This window comes from Palaemon carinicauda, chromosome 45, assembly GCF_036898095.1.
Source record: "Palaemon carinicauda isolate YSFRI2023 chromosome 45, ASM3689809v2, whole genome shotgun sequence".
NCBI classification, from domain to species: Eukaryota; Metazoa; Arthropoda; class Malacostraca; order Decapoda; family Palaemonidae; genus Palaemon; species Palaemon carinicauda.
Genome location: NC_090769.1, coordinates 46,213,438 through 46,232,204, shown reverse-complemented (window position 1 = coordinate 46,232,204; position 18,767 = coordinate 46,213,438).

The following is an 18,767-nucleotide window of genomic DNA, read 5'->3' as shown; positions in this document are numbered from 1 at the left end:
GAGAATTTACCTTAAGGTACCAGAATTCTAACTCCTGGAGCGAGTATCCCTCGTGAAAGGGATATCGCGACATATCAGAGGACGTATTCTAGACACGTCACATGGCAATCTACGACCTGAACTGAGATTCGTCTCGTAGGAGGGAGATTGACGAGATACGAATTCGGGAAAGAAAAAGGGGAGCCGCTCCCAAGGCTTCCCTATCCCCCGATTCGTATGCGTGCCTGGCGCCATCTGTATTCCTTGTAGCATACACGAGGTGCTACAGATACTGTATGTAGGGAGGGGTCCTACAGCCCTTTCTTAGAAAGGCAAGGGCGGGTCCATCAGGACGACATGGCTATCTCACCCAAAAATAGATTTTTCGCTTCGCTCAAAATCCGTTTTTTGGGCTCAAGCCATGTCGTCCTGATGGAAGTGTACCAGAGCATTACTGTATCTGTGGATTCTCAGAACGTGCCGTACTCCCCGGAGATATTTATTCCCGGTCGACTAGACCTAGAGACCTAAGATGTTACCGTTATACATCTTTTCAACTAACTATAAACTATGTTAGAGCTTCCTGCACCCTACAGGGAAGAGTCCTACTAGACTCTGGAAAGTCTCGAAGAGTACATATATCTATGTATGAATACCAGGCAAGCTAATATAGTGGTCTCGCCCTATATTAAGTAAAGCATAGTTTGTATAGAACCACTGCGTCAATATATTGACCAGTAATCCGCACAATACTTGTATTGGACAAAGGTTTATATCCGCATAGGAAGAAACTAATAAAACCGCCCTCGTCCCTTTATGGGACGGAGTCCTCCCATTAGGGGACTTACATAAACCAATGCAACATAGCTTGCAAAACAGAACAATTCTATCAGAATTATCCCAGATAAGATACATAGAATTAAAATGCTCAATTATACCAATAAATTGACACAGGTGAAAGAGACGCAAGGTTCTCAAGAACAAGTTTATTGACAGATAATAAACAGACAGGTTAACAACAAATATATATTTATATAAAAAAGGGTAACCCAAAACTTTAAGCATAAGTATGATAGTAAACAGAACTTGTTTATCTGAAAGAAAAACCATTAAACACCACTTTAATGAGATACCAAGGTATCAAGTCATAAAAAATCTGTATTACAAATCAATCACATTAGCGTTAGAAACGCTTGGCACACATGTCTGAACTTATGCAAGGTTCACCTTTGAAAGAAGGAACAGTCTATATGGGCACTTGGTGCCCTTATTTAGTTTGTAGTACAGTATGTACCTACACACTCACCCTGGACTTAATCGTCCCAATTAAGACCACTGTTCCTCGCAGAGTTAAACAGTAGGGTTAACTACACGACCCACTGCTACCACAGATCTCTTAAGTTCCTCTACTTGCTTCGCATAGTGGCGAAAGAACACCCTGGAAGACTTCCAGCCCGTGTATGAACGGAGATGTTCAAAATCCATACAATTAAAGAAATTTAGGGATGAGGCAACTTTCCTCGGATCGTGACCTGCGGGTGTACTGTCAGGATCCGCTCTGCGAATAAAATATGTCATTTTCGCTCTGAGTTGATTCAGAGATAAATTTGAGCCTGATGTTTCTCCCCTGAATAGTTGACTACCCTTGAAGTCTGAAGTTCTACGAAGATAGACCTTTAGGCATTCTACTGGACATAGAGATGCATCTTCTTTCAGAGGGCAGATTCTCCAGGGACCCCACCTGTTGGTGGGTAACTCATTCTTGGCGAGAAACGTAGGATCCGGAAACAGGTTCAGCTCCCCCCCATCCAGGAACTGAACACGACCTGCCTCTCTCGAGAGGGCTACGATCTCACTAACCCTGGCCCCGGACGCGAGTGCAAATAGGAAAATAACTTTTTGCGTCAAATCCTTTAACGCACATTCTTCATTGCTCAACAAGGAGGCGAAATGAAGAACTTTGTCTAAAGACCATGAGATGGGCTTTGGAGGTGCTGAAGGTCTGAGCCTAGCGCAGGCTTTCGGAACTTTATTAAAGATCTCGTTACCTAGGTCGATCTGGAAGGCAAATAAAATGGGTCTCATCAAAGCCGATTTACACACTGAAATCGTGTTAGCTGCCAATCCTTGGCCATGGAGGTGGATGAAGAAAGATAAGCAGAAATCTGTTGAGATCTCCTGCGGATTCTTTGCCTTTACAAAGGCCACCCATTTTCTCCAAGATGACTCATATTGCCTTCTAGTCGATTTGCACTTGTATTCCTCTAGGAAGTCTATGCTGGCTTTCGAAATCCCGAAGCGCTTTCTCACCGCTAGGGCGAGAAAATCATGAGCTGCAGGGTCTGGGTTTTCTGTAATGAAGCGCAGACAGTCGACTTCTGGACTCGCTGGGTCAGAACTGGATGTGGTAGCGGCACGAACTTCATCTGTAGTTCCAACGCCAAGGGGAACCACATACTGTTCGCCCACTTGTGGGCCACTATTGCCGCTACCCCCTTGAAGGATCTCAGTTTGTTGAGGACCCTCAACAGAAGGTTGTGAGGAGGGAACAGATAAATCCTGGACCATCTGTTCCAGTCGAGGGACATTGCGTCCACTGCTTCCGCTAAGGGGTCCTCGTACGGGGACACGTACAGGGGCAACTTCTTGTTGTCTTTCGTCGCAAAGAGGTCTATTTGCAGTTCTGGGACTTGATTCAGAATGAAGGAAAATGATCCTGCGTCTAAGGACCATTCCGACTCTATCGGTGTGAACCTGGATAGAGCGTCCGCTGTCACATTGCGGACTCCTTGAAGGTGAACTGCCGACAGGTACCACTTCTTCTTTTCCGCCAATCGGAAAATGGCTAACATCACTTGGTTGAGAGGTGGTGACCTCGACCCTTGTCGATTCAAGCATCTCACAACCACCTCGCTGTCTGTCACCAATCTTATGTGGATCGAGTGACGCGGGGAGACTTTCTTTAAGGTAAGGAGCACTGCCATAGCTTCTAGAAAGTTTATATGAAAGGTCCTGAATAGCTTGGACCAAGTCCCCTGGACTTTTTTCCCGATGAGAGTGACCTCCCCATCCCTCCTTTGAGGCGTCTGAGTGAATCGTCATCGACGGGGGAGGTGGCTGAAGAAGAACCGACTTCTTTAGATGTCTGGCTTGGGACCAAGGTCTGAGAAGAGTACGTAGCCGAGGCGGCACTGGTCTTCTCAGGTCTCTTCGCGCGTTTGATGCATACCTTCTCCAAACTCCGGTTGCATCCTTTAGCTGTGCTCTTAGCACTGGGTCTGTCACTGAAGCGAACTGGAGAGAGCCTAGTACCCTCTCCTGTTCGCGTCTTGATATCCTTTCGGAATCTAGAAGTCTCTTGACAGAGCCCGCTATCTCCTTCCTTTTCTTCATTGGGATGGAGAAACTGTGTGACAAAAGGTCCCAGTGGATTCCCAGCCACTGGAACTTTTGGGATGGAGAAAGTCGAGACTTTTTCTTGTTGATCTTGAAGCCTAGGTACTCTAGGAACTGGATCACCTGACTGGAAGCTTGCAAGCATTCGGTCTCGGATGCTGCCCACACCAGCCAGTCGTCCAGGTAGGCTACTACCTGAATTCCCTTTAGGCGTAATTGTTTGAGAGCTGCGCTCGCAAGCTTCGTGAAAATCCTTGGGGCTATGTTTAGCCCGAATGGCATGGCTCTGAAGGCGTACAGTTTCCGTTGTAGCCTGAACCCTAGGTAGGGGGAGAGTCGACGGCTGATTGGAATGTGCCAATAGGCGTCTGACAAGTCTATAGAGACTGAGTATGCCCTCTTGGGCAGTAAGGTCCTTATGTGTTGCAGTGTTAGCATCTTGAATTTGCAATTCACTATGAACTTGTTGAGTGGTGACAAGTCCAGAATGACTCTGAGCTTTTCCGAGTCTTTCTTGGGAACACAAAACAGCCTCCCTTGGAATTTGATGGACTTCACCTTTCGGATCACATTTTTCTCCAACAGTTCTTGAACGTACTCCTCCAAAATGGGGGTGGAGTGTTGGAAAAACCGAAGGCATGGGGGTGGAGTGCTGTACCAGCTCCAACCCAGTCCATTCTTGAGTAGGCTTTGGGCCCAGGGATCGAAGGTCCAGCGATCCCAAAATTTCATCAGTCTCCCTCCTACCGGTATCATTTCACTTGGACTGCCGTCCTGAGGTCTTGCCTCCCTGACCACGACCGCCTCTGAATCCCCTTCCCCTTGAGGGGCGCCTAGACGAGCCTCTGGCTGCTCCCCTAGGTTTTGCACGAAAGGAAGAAGACTGTCCTTCGAACGTTGGGGCGAATGTGGTTGACTGACCTGGCACCGCCTGGGGTACCCACTGAAAGGCAGTCAGGGTTTGTGCCACCATCTGGGGCACTGGAGGCAAAGGCAATTGCAGTTGCTGTTGCTGTCTATAAGGCTTGGCTGGCCGAAATGGTAGCCTAGTCTTCATATTCTTCCTCTTTGGTTGAGGACCCTCATCCGGGGAAGATTTTCTTTTGATAGCCAGGCCCCACTTCTGGAGAAGGTTTCTATTCTCCACGGCGGCCTTATCAACAACCTCTTTGACCACATCGGTAGGGAAAAGGTCTTTTCCCCAAATGTTGGAGGAGATTAACTTCCTTGGCTCGTGTCTCACCGAAGCCCCGGTGAACACGAACTCCCTGCAAGCTCTCCTTGCCTTGACGAAGCTATAAAGGTCCTTCGTCACTGTGGCTAGGTGAGACTTAGCCACTACCATGAACATTTCATGGACCTTGGGGTCACTTGCCATCGTCTCGAGAGTAGTCTGATGAGACATTGAGGCAGCCAGTCTTTCTTTTGTCTCGAACTCTCTTCGTAAAAGAGATTCGGACAGCTTGGGGAGGTCCTCGCCGAATTGCCGTCCGGCAATATCAGCCTCCAACTTTCCCACTGAGAATGTCAGATGGACATCCTTCCAGTCTTTGTGGTCCATAGGTAGAGCCAGCGACAAGGGTTTACACTCCTCCAGGGAGGGGCAAGGCTTGCCGGCCTCGACTGCCTTTAGGACAGCCGCAAACCCTTTCTGTAAAAAGGGGAAGGCTCTATCAGGAGAGGACACAAACGAAGGGAGCTTCTTGCTCAATGCAGCTACCTTCGAATTCGAGAAGCCCCTCTCTTTCATCGAGGATGAAAGTAGGGCTTGAGCCTTAGCGTGGTCCATAATAATGACCTCCTTCGGCTCTGTCTCCTCCCTTGAAGCTGGTTCTTTTCTCAGCCGGACATAGCAGTCCGGATATGATGCCTTGCTGGGCCAGAATTCTACCTCCTCTAGGGGAACTGAACCCAGCTTATCCGAGATGACGATCTTTCCAGTCGTCATCGGCATGTGCTCAGCATACCTCCATGGGTTAGCATCTGAGCATATGGGAAGGTCTTTCACATTGAGCCTTTTCCGGGGCCCATGTGATTCTGCCAGGGACTGCATACGCAGTTCCATTGCAGCCGCCTTCTCCTGATTCTCCTTCTGCATTTGTTGGATCATTCCAACAATCGAAGAGAGGGCCTGTCCCAGTTCTACTGGGAGGCCAGCTGATGTTGAGGGGATAGGCTCCGGCATCTGAACCGGAGTAGCCGACACCTCGTCGACCTCATCCTCTACGACATCCGAGGTTTGAACTTGATCCTGACCTTCTGCCAGGAGGTCTTCTTCCAAACGTTCGTCCAGGTCAGACATCCTGTCACACAACTGGATGTCTTGCATCGCATCTGCGACTTCCTCGTCCACCTGGACTTGATCTTGAAGGATCTCCTCTTGAGGCTGGGGAATCACTGCCTCAGCTGATGCCTGGGGAAAAAGATACGCCCTCATCTTCTCACTTGGAAGATAAGGGCCAGAGGTGTTCTTCTTGAAGCCCCTTACCCAAGTACGAAGCTTTTCCCTAGCTATATCCCTTGATTCCGCCGTTCTAGGGGAATCAAAAGCCTCAGTAATCAGGTTAGTGCATACAGTACATACCTGAGGGTCCCAATACTGGAGATCATCCTTGGAGACAGCGCATGCTGCGTGTCTCCTACAACACTCATGTCCGCAGAGGTTCTTGCTGCGGACATTGCAGAAAACATTTCCGCACTTCGGAGGGTCCTCCTGTAAAGAGAAGAAATTTCCATGAGTATCAAGTGAACTATGTATCACTGGATATGCATAGTATAGCATAACAATTCATAAAGGAAAGACACACACTTGTGTTTCCCTCACAACCCATTGTTGCAGCCTTCCAGATAATAAAATCAAAACGGTTTATCTCTACTAGAGTAACCAATGCAAGGTTTCCAGAGGAAACAGGTGGAGCTCACACCTAGGCAATGATTTTAAAATCCTGGATAATAGACGGGGAAGAACTCTGCTTCCTGTCTGAGGGCAACAGCAAAGGGCCGTGCAAGAAAACACAATAGTGTTAGAAGATACAGTGCTGTACCTAAACTTTTACTATAGTTTTCTTCTTACTGTATATGCTATACAGAAGAATACTAGTACAGTATAGGAGGATGTGTGCCGGCCTGCCTTGGCCGGCCGGCACACATCACAATTAGCTTTAAAGTATACTACTTAACAGCTATAGGGCGGCAGCCCTCTGGTTCAAATGCCTGTGCCGGCGGCAGCAGCTGCCGGCCAGCAACAGCCAGTGTTGGCCGGCAATGATTGCCGGCCAGCAACTACACAAGGTAGTACCCAGCTGCCGGCCACACTCTTGGTGACCGGCAGACAAGGACTGACATAAGCCGGCCGGCAAAGGTACAAGACCGATGCCAGCCGGCAGCAAAAGAACCAGAAGACTACACCTGCCCGGCTGCCGGCCTCATAGGCCGGCAGCCGGGACAGGTACAGCACTAGAAGAAAATAGAATGGATGCCGGGATAAGAGTGTACACAACCCCCCAAGCCCGGCAACCGAAAGAGTGCATATAAGGAAGGGGAGAAACTTAATTCAGGCTTCCTTGACCAATGCCGTCCGGCTCTGCCGGCAGGCATGGATGAGGGACCAAGAGAGGTCCGGGCAGCACTCGAAAACATAAGACCCTTGCCGTCCAGCATCTCTGCCGGCCGGCAATGGGCTTAGTCAATTCCACATCCCAACCTATACTAGGTCCAGAAGTAGAATGACATACAGTACAGTAATATCCCTGCCGGCCAGCTCTGCCGGCCGGCAAGGTACAGTACAGTAATGGCTAGGCCATTACGGAGATAGAGGGGGAAGGGACAAGAGGGTCCTGCCAACCTTGCTTTAGTGACAGATCACCCGCAGCCAAGAACTTTGTCTTAGCCTAAGGGAGATCTAAGGGAAAGGGCCAGCACAGTAGTATAATACCTGCCAGCTTCCAGAGCACCAAAGCAAGGAAGGCGTTGCTACTCCCAAGGGAAGATTTTATCCTCCCCGAGAACAGCAACAGGACTTAGTCTGGTCGATCACACAAGAAGGAATCATAACTACAGAAACCTTCGATAGTGACCTAAGGGAGCTAAGCTCCCTTTGTAAGTGTTAGGTCAGCGAGGGAGACTCTGCCCCAAGCCAGACAACACGGACTCAGACTAAAAACTCTGTTGTTCTGTCCCTCTTTGAACCAGACTCTGCTGGAACAGGAAGGTACAGTAACACCCTAGTATAGTTTTATCGAAAATAAATTCGGAAAAAACCACTTAGGGATAAGCCCAAGGCTTAAACAGAGGGAAAGGGATTGCATACCTTCTCCGAAGAAAAGAAAGCAACCGGGGAGTATAATAAAGTATACTAAGGCTCCATAAGAAATTAGCCTAGGCACCAAGAGAATCGATTACCTAATTCACCGAAACTCTCACGTATACAATCTTGGAAATATTCCACACAGTCTAAAATGTATAAAATATAGCCTAAAGCTTCAATAAACTTTTAATTACACTCGGAAAAACCAAAATCATGCATTAAGTACTAGGACCAAACGACTAGGCTACATGGCCTAGCGTAGGCCAGAATGGCGAATACTTCGCCAAATAATACTAAGCACGAAAGGAAATCCTATGTAAAGCTAAATAGCTAAAATTTATTAAGCAAAACAACCAGGAATGTCACTCTGACTAACTAATTTATACCTAGCGAGTGACAGTGTCCAGGACACCTCTGGTAGGCTACGGCTCTTGTATCAAAGATTAATCCTATTAATCACTCAAAATTTTACCAAGAGCCTACATTTATACATAACAGACACTATACTCAACTTATCCGAGGTCAACGAAGACGAAGAAGCCATGAAAAGCTGAATAAATCCAAGATTTGCGAGAAAAACAGGAAAAAACACCGAGTTGTTAAGCTACGCAAAAAGGAATGGAGATGGCGCCAGGCACGCATACGAATCGGGGGATAGGGAAGCCTTGGGAGCGGCTCCCCTTTTTCTTTCCCGAATTCGTATCTCGTCAATCTCCCTCCTACGAGACGAATCTCTGTTCAGGTCGTAGATTGCCATGTGACGTGTCTAGAATACGTCCTCTGATATGTCGCGATATCCCTTTCACGAGGGATACTCGCTCCAGGAGTTAGAATTCTGGTACCTTAAGGTAAATTCTCTGGGAATATCGCCGTAGTTGTAATATACCCTAGGAAGCTACCCTATAGGAACTTCCATCAGGACGACATGGCTTGAGCCCAAAAAATCTATTTATGGATGAGATAGCCATGGCGTCCTGATGGACCCACCATTCCTTTTTCTTAAAAAGGGCTATAGGACCCCTCCCTATATACAGTATCTGTAGCAACTCGTGTATCGCTACAAGGAATGCAGATAGCGCCGTCGGCGGCGCTATGCTCGCACTCGAAGCGAGATAGGAGAGGTGCCTTGCTAGCGGCTCTCCTTTCATTCTCGTTTTTCGTTTTCTTGCCACTTGACCCCTTCGAAGTGTTAATTCTGTTCGGGGTGTAGATTGCTATGTGGCGTGTTAAGAATACGTCCTCTGATATTATGCGATATCCCTGGTTAAATTTAATTAGGGATATTCGCTCCAGGAGTTAGAATTCTGGATACCTTAAGGTAAATTCTCTGAGAATATCACCGTAATCAAATATACCCTAGGAAGCTACCCTATAGGAACTTCCATCAGGACGACATGGCTATCTCACCCAAAAATAGATTTTTCGCTTCGCTCAAAATCCGTTTTTTTGGATGGGCTTGAGAGCTAATGGGGGGAATGCAATATATAGGGGTTTGTGTCTAAGAAAACTTTAATGTTTGTATGTTACAAAAAAATATCTTATTTTTCATATACTGTACAGTGTTTTGTAGCGCTCAATTCCCTCCCCCCCAAAAATGTCTTAATCTGTTATTATTCCTTTCCAGGTATTGACAGCAGCCCCCTACACTCAGTAGGGAGTGTAAAGGAAGTTTATTCTTCAGAGTATTGTATGTACAGTATATAGAAAAGAGTGAGTACATCCCTCCCTGGAATCCAATGTATCGCAAAACATGATTATCTCGTTTTGATAGAAATACATGATGCATTGCTCAAAATGGGTGAAATGGGAGAAAGTGAAGATATAAACTCAAGTTTCAAGGCTCAACAAGAAGATGTTGTCATTAGAGAAGTTTTGACATCAGGCACTGATTTTCGTCAGTTTTCTCAGTCAGTTGAAAAAGAGCTTCGACAGTTGGAAAACTTGAGTATCCAAGATTACATCAACAGAGATCAAGATATTGCTGCTCTACATCACCAGATCACAGAATGTGATTTCATTCTGGAACTTAGAGATGGATAGTTTTTTAAATGTTTGCCCTAGAACCAAGTGAACATAAAGTGGCATAGAACAGTTTTTTGCAGAGATAGCCAAACTTTTAAGTGTGTTCAATTCTTAAACCCAGTGGATTGTTCATGCATATTATGAACCACAGTGTTGTGGGGTTCTCCTTTAAGCTTGAAGTTTGTTTCTGTCATAGCCAGGAATAACTGCATGATCCACCTGATTATGTTGCTAGTCTACCGGGGGGGGGGGGGGGGGGAGGAAACAGTTATAAGCAAGTTTGCCGGGATCTTCTAGTTTTGCCACATGAATTGCAATCCTTGTTTTATGAACCCTTTGATCGTGAGGCAAGCTACTGGTATTTGCCCAAATAGATACACGGTTAGGTGTGCCTTTGTTTATACTTGTACTGTATTGGAACACTTATGAGTGTACCACATGTGAATTCTTTGCTCAAAATCCATTTTTGGGGCTCAAGTCATGTCGTCCTGATGGAAGCATACCAGAGAATTAACTTGAAATTACTATAGCTGTGGGTTTGTGTATGTGCCTTCTACCTTGAATGGATTTCCTTATCTGGTCTACTAGACCTATATGTGAAATTCCAGTTGACTGTCATTTCCACTAAGACTGGAGCTGGTTCAGTGCTTCCTGCCCCCTGCAGGGAAAGTGTCGACATCAACAATAAGGATTCAAGTTTTGTATTTCTGTAGGAACAGAAGAGAAAACTTTAGAACTTACCTTTTATTTTCCATGGAAATCTGTATCCTGATTTCAAGTTCTAGGCCCTTATAGGGATTAAATGAAACTCTAGCATGTTTTATTTGTCTGTGACTGAGGTAGCAGTAATAAGACGCAAATACGTTTTAGTATCTTTATTTTGCAACTAAATTATCAAATGTAGTTACAATAGAGTATGAATCTGATCCAGCATTAAAACACATCAGGGTCTATATTTTCTCCTGTAGAAAAAATAGTTTCATTATCAGAATAATGCCACTCAATGGAGATGTGAAACCAAATCTATCTGACATGTTCAGATTTTTGGAAATGCATAAACACTGTGATGCAAACGTTCACTTGACACTGGTGTTATTGGTCAGATATGCACCTACATGGAACAGTATGTTAATCATCGTTGTGATTTGCACTAGAAGGTAAGTATACCCATGCACCTGATGCACTGTAAAGTCCCAAAACAGTCCACTGTTCATTGCAGCACTAGACGACGGGTTTAATGACAATACCCGCCGCCACCACAAAATGTTTTATTTCAAGTACTTGCTTTGCATAGTGTTTGTAGAAGACCCTGGATGATCTCCACCCACTGTATGAGCAGTCTTTCAAAGTCCCTATGTTGAAAGAAGTTCAGCGAAGCAACTTTCTTCGGATCGTGACCTGCGGGTGTACTGTCAGGATCCGCTCTGCGAATAAAGTAGGTGAGTTTCGCTCTCAGTTGTCTTAGGGATAGGTTTGATCCTGAAGTTTCGCCTCTGAAGAGCTGTCCTCCCTTGAAGTCTGAAGTTCTTCGAAGATAGTCCTTGAGACACTCTACTGGGCACAGAAAGGCATCTTCCTTCCATGGGCAGATTCTCCAAGGATCCCACCTCTTAGTGGGTAGCTCATTCTTGGCAAGAAAGACAGGAACAGGAAAAAGGTTCAGTTCTCCTGTGACTAGGAACTGAATATGGCTTTCATTTCTGGATTAGGCCACTATTTCACTAACTCTAGCCCCTGAGACTATTGCAAACAGAAAAATTACTTTCTGTGTTAGATCCTTTAGAGTGCAATCCTCATTGTTTAGGTTCGAAGCATAGTGCAAGACGTTGTCCAAAAACCACGTGATGGGCTTTAGTGGGGTTGCAGGCTTCAGTCTAGCGCATACTTTTCCAATTGTATTTAAAGATTTCATTGGAGAGGTCCACTTCAAAGGCGTACAGAAGTGGTCTAGCCAGGGCCGACTTACACGAGGTAATCGTAGTAGAAGCCAGGCTTTGTTTGTGTAGGTATATGAAGAATGCGAGACAGAAATCTATCAATATTTCTGTCGATTTCCTTGTTTTCACAAAGGAAACCCATTTCTTCCATGACGATTCATATTGTCTCCTAGTCGGACTTGACTTATACTCTTCTATGAAGTCAACTTTATCCTTCGAGATTCCAAACTTTTGGTTCGCCACTAGGGCGAGAAAATCATGAGAAGTAGGTTGGTAGCTTGTTGGTTCTCAAGGATGAAGCGTAGACAGTCGACTTCTGGACCAGTTGAGATAATATTGGATCCGGCAGAGGAAACAGCTTCAGTTTCAGATCTAGAACTACAGGGAACCAATTGCTTTTGGGGCACTTGGGGGCCACTACTGCTGCTGTACTTCTGAGGTATCTTAGCTTGTCAAGGAATCTTAGCAAGAGATTGGTTGGTGGAAACAGGTAAATGCGATTCCACCTGTTCCAGTCGAGGGAGATGGTGTCCATCGCCTCTGCTTGAGGGTCCATATAAGGGGCTACATAACAAGGTAGTTTCTTGTTGTCGCTCGTTGCGAAGAGGTCAATCTACAGTTCCGTGACTTTTTCTGAGATGAAGGAAAATGAGTCTGCGTCTAGGGACCCTTCTGCCTCTATGGGCTTTCGCCTGGATAGAGCGTCTGCTGTCACGTTGCGGAACCCTTGTAGGTGAACTGCTGATAGGTGCCATCCCTTCTTCCTTGCCAGGTAGAAGATGGCTAATATCACATGGTTGATGTGAGACGATCTCGAGCCTTGTCGATTTAGACATTTTACTATCACTTCATTGTCCAAGACCAATCTGATGTGGATTGCTCTGCGAGGGGATAGTTTCTTCGTCAGGAAAACTGCCAAAGGTTTTGAACTGGTGCGACCAATTCCCTTGCACTTTTCTCTCGTGAGAATGGCCTCCCCATCCTTCCAATGAGGCCTCCGTTTGTATCACCACTGATGGTTGTGGTGGTTGCATAGGAATTGTCCGTGCTATGCTCTTGGCTGTTGACCACGGCCTTAACTGCGTGTGCAAAAGGGTCGGGATCAACCTTAGTTGATCTCTTCAAGCTTTTGATGCGTATCTTCTCCAGACTCCTGACGCATCTTTTAGACGTGCTTTTAACACCGGGTCAGTCACAGCTGCGAACTGAAGAGAGCCAAATACTCTTCCCTGTAGCTTGAATCCTAGGTAGGAGGAGAAAGAGCGACTCACTGGAAGATGCCAGTAAGCATCTGCTAGGTCTATTGAGACTGTGTGTGCCCCTTTTGGTAGAAGTGTCCTTATGTGTTGCAAAGTAAGCATCCAGAACTTGTTAAGTGGAGACAAGTCTAGAATGACTCTGAGTTTGTCAGAGTCTTTCTTGGGAACACAAAACAGCCTTCCCTGGAATTTGATGAACTTCGCTTTCCTTATTACCTTCTTGTTCAAGAGTACTGAGGTATATTCTTCTAACAAGGGGGTGGAGTGTTAGAAGAATCCTGGAAAATGGGTTGGAGTTCTATTCCATTTCCACCCGAGTCCATTCGTGATTAGGTTGTAGTCCCAGGGATCGAAGGTCCAGCGATCCCAAAAGTGATACAGTCTGCATCCTACCTGGAGCCCCTTATTGCTTGAAGGGTCCTGCGGATTTGTTTCTGCGACCACGTCCTCCTCGGCCCCGAGAGGAGTTACCTCCTGGAGAACTTCTCTTTGGGCCTTTTCCTTTCTGACTAGAGCGAAAGGAAGTCGACTGCCTCTCAAAGTTATGGTTAAACACTGGCGACTAAGCTACCAGTTGTTGAGGGACCTTCTGGAAGGTGGTGTGAGGCATCGTGGTCATAGTCACGGCAGGAAGTTGTGCAGGTCTGCGTGGTCTCCTTGCCTTTTCATTCTTAGGCTGGGGACCTCCGTCCGAAGAAGATTTCCTCTTTGAGCTCATGCCCCACTTTTGGAGAAGGTTCCTGTTCTCCATGTCTGCTCTGGCTATGATCTCTTGGACCAGTTCCTGTGGGAAAAGGTCTTTACCTCAGATGCTCGAGGTAATCAGTTTCCTTGGTTCGTGTCTTATGGTCGCATGTAGACTTGCACTCATTTCCCGGCAGTTCTGATGAGATAGGGAGGCCGCAAGTCTCTCCTTCGTCTCCTGTTCCCTCCTCAGAAGATGGTCTGGCAACTTCGGAAGGTTCTCATTGAACTGCTGGCCTGCTATCTCTGGATCCAACTTAAGAGACGGAGAAGGTTAGGTGGACATCCTTCCACTTCTCCTCGCAGGTAGGCAGTGCTAGAGAGAATGGTTTGCATTCCTCTAGGGTTGGGCAGGGTTTGTCCTCGTCGACTGCCTTGACAGCAAAGTCTAGTAGTGCTTTCTCCGAAAAGGGGAAAGAGATGGAGGAAGAAGCAAGAAAGGTGGGATGTCCCTTGCTCAGTGCTGAGACTTTGGAGTTGGTGTACCCAGCTCCTTTCAAGGTTTTCAGGAGGATGGCTTGCGCCTTGTCCTGCTCGAAGACAATGACCTCTTTGGGTACCGTTTCCTCACGGGCTGCATGTTCATCCCGCAGTCTCACATAACAGTCTGGGTAAGCTGAAAAGTTAGGCCAGAACTTAAAGTATTCAATTAGTTGGGCCCCCAACTTCTCCGAGATGAATAGTTTCCCATTCATCATGGGCATATGCTACGCATACCTCCAGGGATTAGTTTCGGAGCAGTGAGGGAGATCCAATACTCTGAGGGGCTTCTTGGTGGAGCCCTTGGTAGGTCCAGGGCGGTCCACCCTCTCCTGCAACAGTATCTGCTGCTGCTTGATTGATTCACTCATCGTCTCTTGTTCCTTTTGGAACAATTTCATCATCCATAAAATCGAAGTGAGGATCGCTTCATTCTTGTCGGCATGTGCAACTGGTTGTGGAGTTGGGGTTGAAGAAGTTGACGGCATAGGTTGGTATGCCGTCACGCAAACTGAGGGTCTTCGGTTGCCGTTGAAACGGATCCTTCTTCCTCCACTTGTGGATGTTCCACGTCTTCCTCAGGGCCTCCTTGTAGTAGGTCCTGCTCAGTGTCAGTGGACACTTCTGACATCCTTTCTTGGTGGATGTCCATGCCTTCCAGCGCCTTACTTATGTCTGGTCGATCTTCAGTTGTATGAGGGGAGGCTGGACCTGTTCCTGGGGCATCACAGCGTTTGGTAGAGCCTTGGGGAACAGTAGGCACCTTAGGGGGTCGTTGGATAAGTACGGTCCCGGAGAGTTCTGGGGGGGGGTCCTTCTCCGAAGCCGTTGGCCAGCAGGGTCGAGCAGGTGCGGCAACCCTTCGGGTCCCAATAATTGAGGACTCCCGACACGATGCAGCAGAGACCATGAGTCCTGCACTTCGTGTGGCCACAAAAGTCTTTGCCTTTGTGGTTACAGAACAATGCTGCACACTTCTCCATCAGCTCCTCCTGTAAAGGAAAAATGGCCCAATAAGTATTCATGTTTTTTATATCAGTGATATAAAAGCATACATTTTTATTGACATTAGTAATGACTATTGTTTATAATAGTTTAGGATAGTAAGCTTGAAAGGAAGCTGAAAAGACACTTCTGTGTTTTCTCTCCCAGGCCATTGCTGAGACCTCAGTCAGTAATATTCAGTTTCCCTGATAGGGAGAATACGAAGTAGAAAAAACTCTAGGAACTAGAGTTAAGAGTTAGTAAGTGTCTATACTAACATTATCTACCTGTGGTATATATTAATACTGATCGGTGATTTTTTTGGGTCCTGATGATCGAAAAAACCATCTGGGTGTTGAGGGAGTACTCAGCCTCAACATAATATCGTGGTCCCAACAATTGACTGCGATAGGAAACACAGAGTATGTTAGAAAACGTGTACTACTGTATAGTTGTATACTGTAGATTAGCCGGCGGCACCGCCGGTATTAGGTTAGTACCTGGCGGTACTAACTGATAGAGGGAGAAAAAGCATTGAGGAAGGAGAGTTTTCTATTATTATGATTAAACATAACAGTTGGAAGTGTAGGAAGAATATCAGGCCGCCTACTGTCTCCTTGCCTGAATGACAGTTCCAATGGAAGGGGTAAGAATCTGTCGGATTCTGGCTTCCACCCATCCACAAAAGGCCAGTCGCCGGCTATGACGTCGGCTGCAATTAATGTGGATGGCAGCTCAAGGGAGGGCTGAGGACTTCCCAAAGAATGTTAGGTTCCCACCGGCAGCCGTCAGGAGCAGTCTCGATCTTCCCACCAATAATATTCACTTCCTGTGAAGGAAGGAAGTAAGGGGGAAGGTGGCAGAGAAGGTTGAACCAACTGCTACCGGCAGGGTACCAGCCGGTAACGCAGTCACCCTAGCAAGCCGGGATGACTGTCAGAATACCGGTGAAGGAGTTTTGTGTCGGCTATGACGTCACTAAAGGACAGAAGGGGAAGGGTAAAGGGTCTTATAGTTCATTGAAATGAGAGGTGGCGGCAGGTATGCTGCCTACCTTCAACAGTGAACTGAGGAAGCATGGCTTCCTGTGCTGACGACATCATCAGCAGCAGAGGAAGCATGATTCCTTTGCTGAAGACATCGTCGGCGGCAAGACAAGGGGACCCTGAGTTAGTCACTAACTAAATCAAAGCCGGAGGCAGCAAGAACTTTGTTCTACTCAACGGCGATGAAGAAAGACAGTGGTTGCCGCCTATAGGGGCGGCGGCACTCAGGGAGGGAGGAAGGGTTTAGTCTCTTCTCTCTGAGAGAGAATGAATATCGTAACTTATCTATAGATTCTAGAGAATGTAAATTCTCATCCGAATTGAGAAAGAACGATAGGGTGAGGCTAAATGTGGGGAATTACTTTACTAACGTATATATGAGCGAGAGTAGCCTAGCTCTGGTAGGATCCCTGGGCAAGGTAGTTGGTACCACAGGGGTTCCCGCCACATACGATAAGTAAAGTTACATAATAGGAAGAGGAATAATATTCATGTATGCAAAATAACCACTTGTATAATTTGCCTAAATAGCTAACATTATAGCTAAAATACCAGGAATTGTCACCCTACTGACTAAATAAAATGCAACGGCCGACAGCAGTTGTAAAACGGCTGCCTCCGGTTCTCGGCAACACTCACCCAAACACACTTAAATTATTGAAATTTAACTGTGAAAAGGGAGACTAAAATTATACACAGGAAAGAATTAATACCCAACTTTCCAGAAGATGAAGATGCTGTAGATTGCATGATGATTATTCCAATATCTTGTAACAAAACACCGGGTTAACGTGGGAGCACAACTCGCTTAGATAGCTACAAGAAAAGGAATGCCGTTGCGGTAGTAGTAGGGATGGAGGTCCACCGGGTACCTAGAACGGCACCCCGCTCTTTTGCCACTCTTCCCCCTTACATCAAAGAGTTAAATCTATTCGGGGTGTAGATTGCTATGTGTCGTATCTAGTATACGTCCCCTGATTTTATGCGATATCCTTTACTGGATACTTGCGCCAGGAGTTAGAATCCTGGAAACCTTCGGTTTAATTCTCTTTGAGTATCACTGTAGCAAATATCCCTTAGAAAGCTACCTAAAGGAACCCTCCATCAGGACGACATGACCCGAGCCCAAAATAGTACAGTATTGTACTGTATGTATTGTATTATTTTCCATTTATTATTACATTATGTTGCAATAACTACTTAATTTACAGGTATCAACATTTAGTTTAGGTATATTGAATGGTTCAAATGTATTTGGCTGTACAGTATTTCATTGTGGTAGTACTGTAGCTTTATAATGAGATTTAATGTGGTGTTTTGTAGGGTTTGGAACAAATTAGGCAATTTGGATGTGAAATGTGACTCACAACACGAAAAAATCACTTTACGAAAACCACTCCAGAACGAATTAATTTCGTGTTGTGAGGCATTACTGTTTATTCAATTACGTACAACTTATAATGTGATAAAAACCAAATAAAAACAGTACAAGGTAGCACTTAGTGTGTAAATCATACGCTCGGACACCCGCTAGCAGACAATGGTCAGCGATTTGGTAGGTTAGGATATATCCCGCCCTAGGGCATCAAACACTCGAAAAATCGTGCCTGTCTCTGATACCTAACCCTCGCGAAAAATGGGGTCTAACTGCAGAATCCAACTTGCCTTCTTCCTATTAGGGGCCTTAGGGCCAGCTGTTGCGGGAAATGCTTCTATAGAGTAGTCCAATTATCGCCAGAATCATCTCCATCATGGCCATACCCCAACAGTTTTGGGATGGGTCCTTGTCATCATACAGGTATAAGGGAGCAAGGCCTCCAGGAGCCTTAGTCTGCATCACGCAACTGCACGCTGCACTTACCTTCTGATGACTGGGCTCTTCCAAGAGTTTGGAGGCCCAGTTCTTCATATGAGAGGCTGAATTGTTACTTTTGCAAGTCTTGCCTGTGAAGAAGGCCAAGATGCTGTTAGCTTCCTTTGAACCTATTGCTTCCTTGGGTTTTACAGAAGCCTCTACACGTTCATGTTTCTTATCCGCGGCAGCATCGGAAGGCACAGTGTATACTGATTTAATCTGACAGCCTGTCCTGTAATAGTCAATGTGCGCCTGCCCACAAAAAGATATAAAATGGAACATAATCATTAATAAAGCATAAAACAAATAAACTATACTTTCTGTTAATATTTCATTGGTAAGCCTTTTCATACAGAGTGATGACATACCAGGAACGAAAGGGTATACGCCATTAGATAGATGATCAGGGTAAAATGCCCCAAAACGCCTCAAATTTCATCTGGAGCTTGGGGATGACCCCTATCTTTGTCCTGTTAATCAACCTTAATTGTATGACAAAAGGTTTTTTATGGGCTTCAGGATTGTTGCCTGGGTAGTCATTAATGAACCCCAAGTCACAATCCTCCAACCAGAGAAAGACTTATTTCACCCTATGAGCAGGGGCACCATCCTGCTGAAAGATCCTGGCTGACGTGAGTCTGAAACACTTGAGTAGGCGATCATAGATGTGCTCGAAATATGTAATCTGGTTTTTTTTTTTTTTTTTTTTGGTAAAAGCACTAGTTTCTCAATACAGTACCAGAAAAACAACCCCACACC